The sequence below is a fragment of the Giraffa tippelskirchi genome, chromosome 7, assembly GCF_054371585.1.
Source record: "Giraffa tippelskirchi isolate mGirTip1 chromosome 7, T2T-mGirTip1v1.2.pri, whole genome shotgun sequence".
In the NCBI taxonomy this organism is placed as follows: Eukaryota; Metazoa; Chordata; class Mammalia; order Artiodactyla; family Giraffidae; genus Giraffa; species Giraffa tippelskirchi.
In genome coordinates, this window is record NC_137281.1 from 102469951 (window position 1) to 102487168 (window position 17218).

General features: G+C 39.9%; 1 protein-coding gene across 1 annotated transcript in view; it reads right to left on the bottom strand.

Annotated features, from left to right (window-relative positions):
* The window catches only part of MDGA2 (MAM domain containing glycosylphosphatidylinositol anchor 2), an 862004-nt gene that overhangs the window by 14857 nt on the left and 829929 nt on the right, over nt 1-17218 (bottom strand). The window lies entirely within an intron of this gene.

Genomic DNA, 17218 nt, shown 5'->3' on the forward strand with positions numbered 1-17218 from the left:
CTTTTCCTCTCTCATTTCCAATCTTGCTCTTAGGACACTTGGCATACATGGTGGGTCTCCAGAGGTGATCACATCCTAATCTCTAGAACCGGCGAATGTTATCTTATATGGCAAGAGAGACTTTGCAGATATGATTAAATTAAGAATTTTGAGACGGGAAGATTATTTCAAGTAATCTCAGTGGGCCCTATGTTTAACTGCATGTATCTTTCTTTCTAAGATGGAGACTTGATACAGGAGAGAAGGTCATGTGAAAGAGAAGATGCAACACTGCTGGTTTTAAAAATGAATGAAGGAGCCACAAGCTGAATGCAAGCAGCCTTTGGAAGCTAGAGATGACAGAGACAGATTCTCCCCTAGAGCCTTCAGAAGACAGCAACCCTGCCGACATCTTGATTTTAGCTCCATTATACCCATTTTAAATTTCTGTTCTCTAGAACTTTAAGGTAACATGTGTGGTTGTTTTAAATCATGAAGTGTGTGGTAATTTTTGTTACAGTGGCAACAGAAAACTAATACAGCATGTAATCACGTACTGACTGTAATGGTCAAAGATTATTGAATTTTTTATCATCAGTTAACATCAGTCTCAGTTCATTTTCAGTTTTCATCCAAATCTTGTTTTCCCTGAAAGAATTGTCTCAAGAGAAAATGAAAACAGGTTTTATCTCATGATTTGATATATCTCAACAGTGTCATGTCCTGCACATAGTACTAACAGTAATGATGATAATAATAATATGACATGTTGAACACTTCAGGTAAGAAATGAATCCTCTCAACAATTCTATGAAGTACTTAATATTGTTATCCTCATGTTATAGATAAGAAAACTTAGAGTGATTCAGTAATTTGCCTTATATCATACAGTAAGAAAATAGCAGAGGCAAAATTTGAACCCATTGAATTTTAAAATCCGGTATCTTAATGCTAGGCAATCAGTATTTTAATAGATGCATTTTAAAAAGTCAGCTTTATTGAGGTATAATTTCCATGCAATAAAATTCATTTTAAATGCACAAGTCAATAATATTTGATCAATATATATTATAGTGTAAGCATCAATTCAGCCAAGATACAGAACATGGCAGGCCTCAGCGTCCCTCACTATCTCCTGGAGTTTGCCCAAGTTCATGTCCATTGAGTCGGTGGTGCTATCCAGCCATCTCATTCTCTGTCATCCCCTTCTTCTCCTGACTTCAATCTTTCCCAGCAACAGGGTCTTTTCAGCTTCAGCATCAGTCCTTCTAATGAATATTCAGAGCTGATTTCCTTTAGGATTGACTGATTTGATCTCTTGCAGTCCAAGGAAATCTTAGGAGTCTTCTCATTGAAAGAATTGAAAACATTAATTCTTCGTTGCTCAGCCTTCTTTATAGTCCAACCACCACATCCATACATGACTACTAGAAAAACCATGGCTTTGACTATATGGACCTTTGTCGGCAAAGTGATGTCCCTGCTTTTTAATACACTGTCTAGGTTTGTAATAGCTTTTCTTCCAAGAAGCAAGTGTCTTTTACTCTCATGACAGCAGTCACCATCTGTAGTGATTTGGGAGCCTAAGAAAATAAAGTCTCTCACTGTTTACATTTTTCCCCCATCTATTTACCATGAAGTGATGGAACTGGATGCCATGATCTTAGTTTTTTGAATGCTGAGTTTTAAGTCAGCTTTTTCACTCTCTTCTTTCACCTTCATCAAGAGGTTCTTTAGTTCCTCTTCACTTTCTGCCATTAGGGTGATGTCATCTGCATATCTGAGGTGACTGATATTTCTCTTGGCAATCTTGATTCCAGGTTGCACTTCATCCAGCCTGACTTTTTCATGATATCCTCTGCATAGAAGTTAAATAAGCAGGTTGACATTTATAGTCTTGAAGTACTCCTTTTCCAGTTTGGAACCAATCTGTTGTTCTCTGTCCAGTTCTAACAGTTGCTTCTTGGCCTGCATACGGGTTTCTGAGGAAGTAGGTAAGGTGGTCTGGTATTCCCACTTCTAAGAATTTTCCAGTTTTTCTGTGATCCACACAGTCAAAGGCTTTAACATAGTCAACGAATCAAAAGTAGATGTTTTTCTAGAATTCCCTTGCTTTTTCAGTGATCCAATGGATGCTGACAATTTGATCTTTGGTTCCTCTGCCTTTCCTAAATCCAGCTTGTATATCTGGAAGTTCTCAGTTCACGTACTGTTGAAGGCTACCTTGAAGGATTTTGAGCACCACCTTACTAGCATGTGAGATGAGCACAGCTTATATACAATATGTTATAAAGTATGTTATAAAGTATAAACGTTATATGTTATATGTTATAACATATATGCTATATGTTATAGCATATATGTTATATATATATATGTTATAAAATGATTTATCCTTCAGATTTTTAGAGCAATTTTGCCTAATTATTTATTCATAAGACCACCTGTACTCATATTATACACAAATGAATAAATATGAACACCTAATTTTTAAACAATAAAAAAATTGCATTCTTCACATCATAACTTTCACTTTCTAAGTGGATGACCTTGACGTGGTCTCTTAATCTGTCTGCCTTAACTTCCTCATCTGGTAAATGATGATGATGAGAGTAACTAGCATAAGTTTTTTGTGGAAACTGAAATTAGTTATAGTATATAAACTATAAATTGTCTCAAACATTATCTTCAGTATATTTTATCTATCAAGATATCAAATACTACTTCTCTATTTCTCTCTTAATGTTGAACTATGAGTATACTACAGGAATAACTTGGTAATAGACTACTATTTTCTTATTAGGGTTGATTCGATTTGCTAGTATTGTATTTATAAGTAATGCATGTATATTTATGCATAATATTATCCACTTTTCTTTCTTGTTTTATCTTTCATGTTGCATGTTCACTTTTTGCTTCAGACTCTATCATCTATCTTTTTCCATCAATGTTGAGAAATAATCTCAGGCTTTTCCTTCATAGTACAGTATTGATTCATTTTCCACAATTTGGATTCTATCCTTCTGCTCAAAATATCATCTTGATCCAGCTGTATTATTTCTGATGTTACATTCTTTTCTGACCTTATCAAATTCCCCTTTATTTTGGTCCTTTATCTAATTCCTTCTTTTCTTGTTCCACTGTTGTATCATTCTTATCATTTTTTGTTTCATACAGTTCATTTTACACTTTCTTGAAAATATAAATTCTCAGTAATTCTTCTTTGACAATATGTGCTTATTTTACTGTGTACATGTTCAGTTCAGTTCAGTTCAGTGACTCAGTCGTATCTAACTCATTGTGACCCCGTGAACCGCAGCATGCCAGGCCTCCCTATCCATCACCAACACCCAGAGTCCATCCAAACCAATGTCCATCGAGTCAATGATGCCATCCAACCATCTCATCCTCTGTCATCCCCTTCTCCTCCTGCCCTCAATCTTTCCCAGCATCAGGGTCTTTTCAAATCAGACAGCTCTTCGCATCAGGTGGCCAAAGTATTGGAGTTTCAGCTTCAACATCAGTCCTTCCAATGAACACCCAGGACTGATCTCCTTTAGGATGGACTGGTTGGATCTCCTTGCAGTCCAAGGGACTCTCAAGAGTCTTCTCCAATACCACAGTTCAAAAGCATCAATTCTTCGGTGCTCAGCTTTCTTTATAGTCCAACTCTCACACCCATACATGACCACTGGAAAAACCATAGCCTTGACTAGACGGACCTTTGTGGGCAAAGTAATGTCTCTGCTTTCTAACATGCTGTCTAGGTTGGCCATAACCTTCCTTCCAAGGAGTAAGCCTCTTTCAATTTCATGGCTGCAGTCACAATCTGCAGTGATTTTGGAGCCCCCAAAAATAAAGTCAGCCACTGTTTCCCTTGTTTGCCCATCTATTTGCTGTGAAGTGGTGGGACCAGATGCCATGATCTTAGTTTTCTGAATGTTGAGCTTTAAGCCAACTTTTTCACTCTCCTCTTTCACTTTCATCAAGAGGCTCTTTAGTCCTTCTTCACTTTCTGGCATAAGGATGGTGTCATCTGCATACCTGAGGTTATTGATATTTCTCCTGGCAATCTTGATTCCAGCTTGTGCTTCATCCAGCCCAGCGTTTCTCATGATGTACTCTGCATATAAGTTAAATAAGCAGGGTGACAATATACAGCCTTGATGCACTCCTTTTCCTACTTGGAACCAGTCTGTTGTTCCATATTCAGTTCTAACTGTTGCTTCCTGACCTGCATACAGGTTTCTCAAGAGGCAGTTCAGGTGGTCTGGTATTCCCATCTCTTTCAGAATTTTCCACAGTTTATTGTGATCCACCCAGTCAAAGGCTTTGGCATAGTCAATAAAACAGAGGTAGATGTTTTTCTGGAACTCTCTTGCTTTTTCGATGATCCAGTGGATATTGGCAATTTGATCTCTGGTTCCTCTGCCTTTTCTAAAACCAGCTTGAACATCTGGAACTTCACGGTTCACATATACATGTTAGACTCTCTTTATACGGTGGGATCAAGCCTGATTTTCTCTCTCTTTCTCTCTTTTTTATCTTCTTCCTCTTTATTCTTCTTAAATAATTCTAAGTAATCCTGTGGCATTTTCCCTTAAACCACTAATGGGGCTTCTTTTACATGAAGAGCATGGGTGTGGATTGTTAGCTTCTCCTCTAAAATTTAAAGCTATAGGCCAGGTGCATGTGAGGTTTCACTGCTGCTGCTGCTTCTAAGTCGCTTCAGTCGTGTCCGACTCTGTGCGACCCCATAGACGGCAGCCCACCAGGCTCCTCCGTCACTGGGATTCTCCAGGCAAGAATACTGGAGTGGGTTGTCATTTCCTTCTCCAATGCATGCATGCACGCTAAGTCGCTTCAGTCGTGTCCGACTCTATGAGACCCTATGGACAGCAGCCCACCAGGCTCCTCTGTCTACAGGATTCTCTAGGCAAGAATACTAGAGTGGGTTGCCATTTCCTTCTCCACTACTATATAATGATTCAACAATCGAGAATAAATGGAAAAGCATTTGTACCTTTGAGCCTTTTAAGAGTTGAACTTTCTGGGGTTTTCCCCCTATACTCGGTGAGCTATTGTAACAGGGAGTGGCTTTCTAAATTCATCTTTGCTAGACACTCGGTGAGGCTCAGTTTTTGTTGCTTGCTGGTGGTGGTCCCTTATGCATCCGATATGCAATCTTATACCAAAAGGAAAAGTCACCATAGCACATATTTCTGTGTGGTGTAATTGCATTCTATTTTTAAACATGAATCCACAATGGAGAGGGCTCCCAAGGATATCATGCTCAAATAAAAATAAACTGTGTTAAACATTAAAGTGATAATAATTTTTTGAACCTGTTGTCATTGGATGAACAAAGTGTTATGTAACAAATACCTTTTGAAAATTATGTAGTGAAATAGTCCGAGTGGCGATTAAATAGGAAAGGACTGCTTGTCAATTCCATGGCTGTAACATGGCTGTAACAGTGATAACTGTGCTGAACTAAGATTATTTCTACTGATTTCTACTTAAATTGCATTGCTTTTCCACAAGGAAAGTATCAGTTATCTTACGTTAATTTTTTTTGTATTTCTTGAATGTATCACCTTAGCCTTTTTACCTAGTAGAGGTCTTTCAATAGCTTGCATGTAAAAAAATGAAAGATGCTCCCCCTAAGCTACCAATTCAGTTCAAGGTGTTCCATACATTAAAAAATTACCACTGGATACTTTAGTAAATGTGAGGTGCTAATGTAAATAGATGGCAGTGAGTGAAATAACATTTTATACAAGTCTTATTTCTCTTGGTAGCATGGCCTGCTATTTTGATTGCAGTGAGAGGAATCAATCCTGTCACCAAATCAATACACAGAAATATTTCTTAAATGTTAATAAAATGATGATATCCTTTTTAGATCTATTCATTTTAATTAGGCTAACCAAGCACTGTTTACTCTATGTCTTTTATAATTTACTTACATAAATACACACTTTTGAAATAATATACATATTAATAGATATGACTTACCACTACTATATCAATAATAATAATTATTATATCAATATTGAATGTATTTTATCTCAGAGAATATGCTTTGCCTGTGATCATGTTTACTTTTTTATTAATATTTTATTTTTACCTATGTAATATAAACTCAAACTTGGATTATTTCTATATTTATTAAATATGTACTATGTGAAAAAGACTTTTCTTAGGTCTAAAGAGGCCAGGTCTGAATTACCCTAGATTTTGAATTAATTTTTGAATAGATTATATGGCTAGATTTTATTTAAAAGCAAGTATTACTTGTGTTATAACAAAGACACTAGAAATATAATTGATTTAAATGAGCTCTTACAAATATATTATAATTTAAATGTCTATTCCATTATCCAAATCAATAAAGACAAATTATTGATTCACTAGTCTATTTTAGAGCTGATGACAAAAATACTATTAATAGACAAATGATAAAAGGGAATTCAGTACCAGAAGTTACTTAAATTTATGTGCAGATCATCTTGGTCAACAAAGTGAGGACCTGAGAAACAGAATAAAGCTATTCAAGAGAAATTCGATTCAGCAAAGCTGATTCAGCCCATTATTATAGTATTATAATAAGAAAATTCCACAGTGAATATAATGGATTGTGTTAATACCCTTTAAAAGTAACTTTAAATCCTCAGAGACAGTGTGTTTATGCTTTGGTAAGCACTGGATATCAATAGGTGTGAATTTAATCATCCCCAAGGATTTTCAAATGTTATGTAGTGCATGAAACAAGTTTGAAGTTGGTAAGCAAAACTTAACTGTCTTTTTCTTCTGGGTTTCCTATTTCTTATCTTTTGGTCACCAGTCTTTAAGAGTCAGGGGCCAGAGTTAGGACACATTTGTTTATCTCATGATTAGGGATTACAGTCAGAAAGACTAAATGACCTAAATGCTGTAATATCTCATGAGTTGTGACCTGAGTTTTGGAGTTATTCGTGGTGCTACTCAATAACATAATTCTTAGTACTATTTCATATAAACTGCAGTATAAAATATAATTTGCTTAAATATTATTTATAATTACTATTACCAAGTTCTCTTCCTTCATTAAGTCCTAATGCTTGCTTCTAATTATTTTACTATAAGTATTTTTTATATATTTTAGATAAGTAATTTAAATATATGTCCTAAAATGTGCATACCCTTTTAAAATAGATATTTGAAATTACCAAATTCATATAAATTAATCTCTAGCTTGCTTTACTCCAAAGCCTAGGGAATCACTTGCATATAAATTATGTTTTCATTCTAATCAGTAATACAGACTCATTAATTTGAGTTTCAAGATGTCCCAAAATCATCTAGCTCCAGGTAAGAGCTATGTCTATTGATAGGTAATTGGTAACATCATTTGTATTATACACACAGACAAAATGGGAAATTATAAAGTCATTATTTTCTGCCTGAATAGAAACAGCTGAATGCATTCATTATTATTTTTTAAAATATATAATTGCAATGATATCTTAAATTTTAAAAGTCAGTTTACTTTCTCCGGTCATTACCATGCCTTCTTGTATCCAGTTGAACCTCTGTATTAGTATCCAAAATTTTACTAAAACATAGCTTTCATAAGACTTTCTATTTCTCTGATATATGTCAGAGACCATGATATATTTTGTCACTATTTGCTTCTAAAACAGAGCAGGACCCTATGGGGCCCTCTCAGGTACAAGTCCTTTTCAAGTCCCCCATTTTTTATTTATAGGAACAAAGCTTCAGTTTCCTAGACCTTCTGGGTCTACCAAAGTGCAGATTCAAATAGTTGCTAATCAAAAAAGTTAAGGCAGAAGCAAAGGAGGAACAGTCAAGAAACAGTAGTGCAATGATGGGGCAGGGTCCTGGGTCCTCCTGAAGAAATATACATTACAATATCTTTAAATTCCTCTGCAGGAACAAAGGCCACCACCCAAGTGGAGGATGCTAACATCAGGCTGAGCGCAAGATTCCTGGAACACTGTCTCATTACCTCACCCCCAACCAATCAGGAGAAAGTCTCAGACCCTGCAGTCCTCACCCCAAATTTTGCTTATAAAACACTTCGTTGAAATCCATCAGGGAGTTTGGGCTTTTTAGCTTAAGCTGTGCATTCTCCTTATTTGTTTTGCAATAAGCTTATCTCTGCTACAAACTGATATTTGGATTTGTTTGGCCTCATTGTCTGTAGGGCACACGAACTTGCTTGTATTCAGCAACACTTATCTCTTTTAGAGGATGGCTTACATTTCCTTTCTTCGTTAGAAACTTTATTTTAACTTTGCTCTTCTAGATGTTCTCTCCCTTGTTCACCCATGGCATGGGCTTGTCATGCATTTTTGCTGTATATTATGTTTTGACTTTTATTTTACTCAGAAACTTATTATCCCAAATAAATAGTGGACTATTTGATGGATAGTTCTGTCATCCTTTAAATTTCTCTAAACTAGGAACATAGCATGTTCAACTCATCTTATTGACTAGAAATGAGTGAATCTAAGACCTAATGATACCCCAAAGGGCCCTGTAGGGCTCCTGGGCACAAAGTATTTCTGTGTCCCCCCATTTCTTTGATTATAGGAAACAGCCTTCACTCAGCCTCCATGACCTTCCCTGACTTCCAATGGGCAGATTCAAGCTGTTGTTAATCAGGGAAGGGAGGGGATGTGAGACCAAGGAGAAATAAGCAGTGAAGAGCAGCCTTGAGGTAAGGTCCTGATTCCCCATCAAGGGATACAAACAAAGATATCTTTGAGCTATTTTCCAGATACTGAAACCCTTCCAGGTAAGAGAAATGAACAGTTACAAGCATGTAGACCTCAGACCAGACAGACCTGAAGGTTGATGACACTGACTCCTACTTACCTCACCACAAACCCATCAGAAGAACATTGTTGTTCAGCCACTAAGCTATGTCTGACTTTGCAATCCTATGGACTGCAGCATGCCAGGCTCCTATGTTCTTCACTATCTCCTGGAGTTTGCTCAAACTCATGTTCTTTGAGTCGGTGATGCTATCTAACCATCTCATCCTCTGCTGCCCCCTCCTCCTTTTGCCTTCAATCTTTCCCAGCATCAGAAGAATGCCCATGGACTAACTGAGGCAGGAGGTAGATGCTCTCCCCCTCCAGGGTAAGGTGACAGGAAATTTATTCCCTGTAGACACAAAGTCGAAGATGAGAATAGCAGGGAAACTAAGAAAGGACACCGAGCCCTGTCCAACCACATAGTTCTCATTTTCAAAGTCAGGAGACCTCCTCAATTACACATATACAGAAAGTCTCCTTGGAGGTCAAAAGGGGAGAAATGCTAACTGATGTTAGTCTACCCATAGGTCTCTGCAGTAGAATCCATCTTGGTTAAGAGATGCAAGTGCACATGCGTGAAGATCCTGAGATATAACCAAATATGGTTCAGGTAAATCAAAATCAGAAAAAATGCCCCATAGAAGGAATTCAAACTGAGGTAGAAGGTAGATGAGTCCCACCAGGGTAAAGAGATTCATTCCCTATTGATTGAAACTCCAAGATGAGAATAGCAGGACAGTTAAGGGAGGAGGCTGAGTCCTGCCCAGACCACATATTTCTTGTTCTCAAAGTCAGGAGACCTCCCTGACCACATATGTGCAGCAGCCTACAGGGCTGGCCACTACCCAGAAGCCCAAATTATAAACTTTGTAGTTGCTCAGGCACAAGGAATAAACTCCAAAAATAGGGAGAATTATCATAGGACATAAACTCTATAGACAAGGGATCACTCCAAGTCCTGGCAACTGGTCTGCTCTCATTCAAAAGCCCTTCTCTGGCCGTTCTGGGTTGGGTGCCCTGCACAGGGTATCATGGGAGCCAGATACATCGTCAGAAATCGATGGGAGAGGAGAGAATGCTTGAAACCTCATTGGGATCAAAGGGAATTTGGGAAATGCTCTGAACCCCTTCAGGTTAAAACCTCCTGGTAAATGTTTCCAGGAGACTGTATTTGATTCTAGTAGCGGTCTCTTGTTCTTGGTTGCAAGTTACTCAACATGGGAGGATCCCTCTCCAAGCCAGAAGAAACATCTCTGGAAGGTATCCTTAAAAATCGGAAATTCTTAAAGAGTTAAAAAAGGAGGAACTTAAATTCTACTGTAGCAGTGCCTGGCCTTTGTATAAGGTGAATAATGGAGAAAAATGGCCTGAAAATGAGTCTCTAAATTATAAAACCATTCTGCAATTGGATCTTTATTGCCACAGGATGGTAAAGTGGGGTGATATTCCCTGTGTTCAGGCCTTCATGGTCCTTTACCAAAACACTGCCCTACACAGCTCTTGTAATTTAAAACCTGGAAAACCAGAAGACTCTCCCAACATTTTAGATGATCTCCTTCTAAGCTCTTCCATCGCTCCAGGGAGGAAACCAGCTCTTCCTGTTCCTGACAGTATCCCTACATCTCTGGAGCTCTCTACTTCTCCCAGCCCCTCCAACCGATCCCAAACTCCACCTCCCTATGTCCTTCCATATCATCTGTTACCCCAAGAAACAGAAGCTAGTCCTCCTGGGGTAACTTACGGTGGAGCTTCCTATCACCCAGGATCAGGGAAATTATGCCCTCTTAAGGAAGTGGCAAATGGCAAAGAGACAGAGTACATGTGACCTTCACTTTAACTGACTTAGCTCAATACAAACAGAAACTGGGTCAATTTTTGAAGAGTCTAGTAAGTTTACTGAAGGGTTTCATGCCCTCACTCTGGTCTATGATTTGACTTGGAAGATGTTCAAATAGCTCTGTCTACCTGCTGTACCCCTGAGGAAAACAGAGAATCTGGACAGCAGCTAGGGGCATGCTGATCAGCTTGCCAGAGTCCAATCTGAACATTATGCTATGAGTGGAGATGTAGTCCTGAATCAGGAACACTTTTGGAATCATAATTCTTGGGAGGGAACAGAAGCCAAGAAGCACATGATCCAATGTATATTAGAAGGCATGAGAAAGTGTATCAAAAAGTGAGTTAACTATGAAAAGGTTAAAGGAATGACTCAAGGGGGAAAAAAATCCAGCCCTCTTTCACAGGTGGCTTGTGGAGGCATTTACCAATATACGGCATGCAGATCCCCCCATTTCCAAAGGTCATTCTCTGCTGGGACAGCATTTTATTAGCCAGTTCACCCCTCATATTGGGTGGAAACTCCCAAAGTTACAATTTGGCCCACAAACACCCATGCCCCAGCTTTTAGATGTGGCCTTTGGGATATTTAATAATGGAGACCAAGATCAGGAGAAGGAGAGAACCCAACAAGAGAAAAGACAGGCCAGCGTTCATGCACAACTGATAACTGTTTCTGACAGCCATGCCTTACAACCTCAGGACAACCCAAGGGGACCAATAAAATCCACCTATCCATCTGGAGGTAAGACCAACAAGGGGGAATGCTATTACTACAAATGTACATCAACCGGCCCCTGGGCCTGAGATTGCCAGAAAGAGTCCCCGGGCCATGCCCAGCCTGCAAAACAAACAGGTCCTTGGAAGGGGGGCTGTCCTCAGTGTGGAAGGAGAAGTGGGGCGCCCACTCTGGAGATGGCCATGCTGAATGACTGAGGTGGCCCGGGGATTCTGGTGGCTCCTCCCAACCAGATGCCTATCTTGACGGAAGAGCCCCGGGGAGTCCTTGACATGGCAGCTAAGAAAATCAGTTTCTTAACTGATACAGGAGCTACTTACTCTGTGTTAATTTTTCACACTGGATCTCTCCCCTCCAAAAACTGCACTGTGACTGGTGTCAGTGGAAAGTCTTGTACTCATTATTTCACTGGACCTCTCACTTGCCAATTTTAGCAGCAGTTGATTTTGCATGCCTTTCTAATTGTGCCTCAATGTCCTACCCCTCTCCTTGGGAGGGACCTTCTGAGTACCCTCGGGGCCATACTCAGGTTAGGAGGCCCCAAGCAGCCCCTTATTTTGACTCTGACTATGCCAGACCAGGGCTTCCCAGGTGGCTCAGTGGTAAATAAGCCTCCTGCCAATGCAGGAGCTGCAGGAGACCCGGGTTCAATCCCTGGGTAGGGAAGATCCCCTGGAGAAGGAAATGGCAACACACTCCAGTAATCTTGCCTGGAAAATCTCATGGACAGAGGAGCCTGGTAGGCTATAGTCCAGGGGGTTGCAGAGTCAGCCACGACAGGAACTGAGCACGCACACAGAAACTGCCTATCCTAACAAGAGACAATATCTTAAAAAGTCGAAAGTGAAGAAGGGTTTACAACACTTTGTAGATAAATTCTTAAGGCCTCTTGGTGCCTGCCAGTCTCCATACAATGCTCCTATTCCAGTTGTTGAGCCAAACGGGGTCTATAGAATGGTTTAAGACCTTACAGCAGTAAACATCGCAGTAGTCCCTATACATTCTCTTGTGGACAATCCTTATAGCACGTTAGCCCAAACCCCTGAGACTGTTAAATTGTTTACTATACTCAATCTCAAGGGTGCCTCCTTTTGTATTCCAGTTCATTCCTCATCACAACATCCTTTGTCTTCGAGTGGACTAATACTGCCTCAGGCCAAATGCAACAATACACCTGTACAGTATTGCCTCAGGGGGCTGGGGACAGCCCACACCTGTTCACCCAGGCCCTAGGAAAGGAACTAAGGGAAATAAACCTAAAAGAGGCGCTCTTCTACAGTACCCAGAAGATATATTAATATCCAGTCTCTCCATGGAGTCCTCAGATCAAAATACCATCGAAGGCCTTAATTTCCTTGGGGCCCAGGGTTACAAAGTCTCTCAGAAAGAGGCACACATCTCAAAGCAACAAGTTAAATATCTAGGATATATTTTAAACCCCGTAATAGACAGTTATCTCCAAAGAGAAAACAAGCTATATTAGGCCTAAGCTGCTCCAAAGACAAACATCTCTGTACCTTTTGCAGCATGGCAGGATTTTATAGAATGTGGATTCCAGGATTTGGGCTAATGGCTAAGCTCCTGTATGAAACCACTAAAGTCCCAGATACAGAACTGTTACTTTGAAACAGGGAACCGGAACAGGCTTTTAATGATATCAAGCAAGCTCTCAACAGAGTCCCTATTTTGGGTCTCCCCAATTTGAGAAAGGCATTCACCTTGTATGTGTCTGAAAAGCAAAGGACAGTTTTGGGGGTCCTAATACAGAAGCTAGGGGAAGCTCCTCAGCCTATAGGATACTTTTCCAAGCAACTAGATAGACTCCCTGGCCCTAGGTTGGCCTGCCTGCTTCCAGGTGGTAGCTGCCACAAATTTATTGGTGGGAGAAGCTAATAAGCTTACCTTTGAACAGCCGCTGAAAGTCCAGACCCCTCATCAAGTGCAAGGGGTCTTAGTGATAAAAGGCCACCATGGGCTAACTGGAGGCTACCTTATCAAGTACCAGGCTTTGCTCCTTGACTTCCCAGAGCTAACCCTCAAAATTTGCGACACTCTTAACCCAACTACCTTAATGCCTGCCACAAGCTCAGAGCTAACATATTCTTGCTTCAAAACCCTTGACCAGGTCTATGCCTGTAGGTCTGCCCTAACAGTCCAGGCCGTGGAAAACCAGCAATTTACTGATGGCAGTAGTTTTGTTAGAGATGGAGTCAGGAGGGCAGGGTATGCTATTGTGAGCACTCACAGTGTCACAGAAGCAAAACCTTTGCCACCAATTACCTTGGCCCAAAAGGCTGAACTGATAGATCTAACCCAAGCCTTAATCCTAGGGGAAGGATTCATACACAGACTCAAAATATGCCTTCCTTGTTTTATGTACTCATATAGCTCTGGAAAGAGAGAGGACTTCTAGATGCAAGAAACATCCCTATAAAATATGAGACTGAGAGAATTCTTTCACAGAAAGAATCCAAAAACTGAAACAGGTCGTAGTCATCCACTGCCCCAGGCACCAAAGGGGAAATTCTCAAAGTTCCCAAGGAAACCACAGGGCAGATGGGGAAGCAAAGGAAGCAGCCCTGATGCCCATAGCCAAAATGCCTCTAGTCCCATCTCTTACCCCTTCTGACATACTCAGCTACTTGACCTCCAAAGAGAACTGGGAAACAGATAGAGGGGGAACTGAGGGAACGGATGGCTGGTGGCACATAGACCAGAAATTGCTCATAAGTCTCTCTGACAAATGGAAAATTATTAAAGGGCTATAGAATTCTCTCCATCTGGGGAGAGATGCAATGTTTATGATTGTTTTCCTACTTTTTACAGGGAAAGAGTTCCTAGAGACAATTAAAAGAGTCACTTAAGCCTGTGCCCTATGCATCACCCATAATCCAGGAGGCAATGTCAAGCTTCCTCTGCTTGTTAGCCGTGATGAGGGACTTACCCAGGAGAGAACCGGCAAATAGATTCCACTCAGATGCCCTCCTTCCAGGGTTTCACATACTTACTAGTCTTTAAAGACATTTTTACTGGATGAATAGAGGCCTTCCCTACTAGAACAGAGAAGGCAACTCAAGTGGCCAAAGCATTCCTAAAGGAAATTATTTCTAGATTTCAGTTGCCCTGCCACCTTCAGAGTAACAGTGGACCTCCATTTGTAGCAAAGGTCACACAACAGCTTTAGCAGGCTTTAGGAATTAAATTTACCACCTCCATTTGTGCTAGAGACCTCAGTCCTCAAGAAAAGATGAACGGACTAATCATACTCTAAAGAAAACCTTGGGCAAACTCTGTCTGGAAATATCAAAGTCATGCTATTGCCTGCTGCCAATAGCCCTCTTAAAGGTCAGGGCAGCTCCTAAAACATCCACTAAATTGAGTCATTGTGAAATGATATAAGGAATGAAAGACCATTCCTTACTCTGGACATGCTAACTGACCCAGAAACCCCAGCTTGTCTTAAATACGTTATAAACCAAGGCCCGATTCAGAAGGTTCTACAAGCATATGGCAACAGAGTGCAGCCCTCTCCAGATGACAGCCCCAGTTTTTGTTGTTTTGTTGTTGTTCAGTCCCTAAGTCTTGTCTGACTCTTTGTGAACCCCATGGCCTGTAGCCCACCAGGCTCATCTGACCATGGGATTCTCCAGGCAAGAATACTTGAGTGTGTTGCCATTTCCTTCTCCAAGGGATCTTCCTGATCCAGAGATCAAACCTGTGTCTCCTGCATCAGCAGGCAGATTCTTTACATTGAGTCACCTGGGAAGCCAGCTTTCCTATACCTATTTCCCCTATCTATAGATTGTGAACCAAAACTCCAAGACAAGAACTCAGTACAAATAAGAGAGGAGGCTAGGTCCTTCTCAGACCACATATTCGTCATTCTCAATATCAGGAGACTTCCCTAAATACCGAAGCACAGAAAGACCCCTTGGAGGTCAAAAGGGAAAAGATGCTACTGATGCCAGGCTCCCCATAGGGCTCTTTAGTAGGATCCATCTTGGCTAAAAGATGTGTGTACACACATGGGTGGATCCTGAGATACACCAAATATGAACTCTGAACCAGGCAAATCAAAAAGACTAGCCAAAAAAAAAAAAAAAAAGGAAGAGATATCCAATAAAAGAATTCAAACCACCATGAAGGTGCGACTCAGGGATTCTCTAAGTCTGCCCATGTGTCTATCCACACACGTACTGTATTCTTTTCCTCCTAATAAATACTTTACTTGCTTCACTACTTTCTGTCTTTGTGGGAATTCTTTTCTGCAAAGCCAAGAGTCAGAGTCTTGTTACTGACCAATGGTCTGGTGGCTAAGATTTGGTTCTCTCACTGTACAACCTGGCCTCAATCTCTGGCTGGAGAACTGAATCCCCACTTTGAGCTGCTGCAGGTAGAGGCCATCAAAGATCATGCTCATGCCTTCTTTGAATAATTACTATAAAACTTCTCAATATCTTCCCCAACTTGGGACATGCAGTTTTGAGGGCATTAGCTTACTGCAGCTCCCTTTGCCTGGCAAAGTAATAAAGCTATCATTTTATGAATAAGTGAGTGTTTGGTTGCTTAGTATTGTCCAACTCTGTGACTCCATAGACTGTAATCCACTAAACTCCCCTGTCCATGGAATTCTCCAGGCAAGAATACTGGAGCGGGTTGCCATTTCCTTTTCCAGGGGATCTTCCCCACCAAGGAAGCTCCTTGGATCTCCTCAATTGCAGGGATTTTTTTTTTTTTTTTTAACCAAGGAAGCCTTATCATTTTTTACTTCACCCAAAACTCTTGTCTCTGAGATTCATTAGGCACCGGTGTACAGAGAAACTGAGCTTTCAGCATTACTAAGGATACAAATATTAATCACAATAAATTTATATTTTCAAGCTTTCAACTTATTTGCTTACCGTTAATTCAATTGATGAAATAATATGGTTTATTAATTACACTGAAAATGAGATGTATATTTGAAACATCAGACTTTCTCAGTCACATTGTTAATTTTGTTTAAACATCTTTCTACTATACCTTGACCAATCCCAAGAAAAAGAAATGCAAAAAGGCAAAATGGTTGTCTGACTAGGCCTTACAAATAGCTGAGAAAAGAAGAGAAGCTAAAGGCAAAGGAGAAAAGAAAAGATATACACATTTGAATGCAGAGTTCCAAAGAATAGCAAGGAGAGAAAAGAAAGACTTCCTCAGTGATCAAAGAAATAGAGGAAAACAATAGGATGGGAAAGATTAGAGATCTCTTCAAGAAAATTAGAGATATTAAGGGAATATTTCATGCAAAGATGTGCTCAATAGAGGAGAGAAATAGTATGGACCTAACAGAAGCAGAAGATATTAAGAGGAGATGGCAAGAATGTACAGAAAAACTGTACAAAAAAGATCTTCATGACCCAATGGTGAAGGAAATGACTTAAATCTGCATCACAATCACCCTTGATTACTGTGCTTTTCCTCTTATAAATGACACCCCACCCTCAACATCTTCTTGTCTTTAGCTGAGAAGTCTATTTAAAATGAGGACTTTGGTCATTTCCAAGAGTTATTGTTTTTCAGGGTCTCTCTTCTGTATACAGATTACAAAACTTTGTGTGATTTTTCTCCTGTTAATTTATCTTATGTCAATTTAATTCTTAGACCAGTCAGAACCCAGAAAGATAGAGGAAAATTTCTTCCCCCTCAACAATACCATCATCAATGAATAATTAAGTAGGAAGAAACTATACTTAGGGGTAACTGGTGGTTCATAATCAGAGACTTAAAAGGTAAATGTACTAGATGTTACATATAGTCTTGTTAGAGAGTCTGTAACAAGGTTCTGTAATAATAGTTTGAT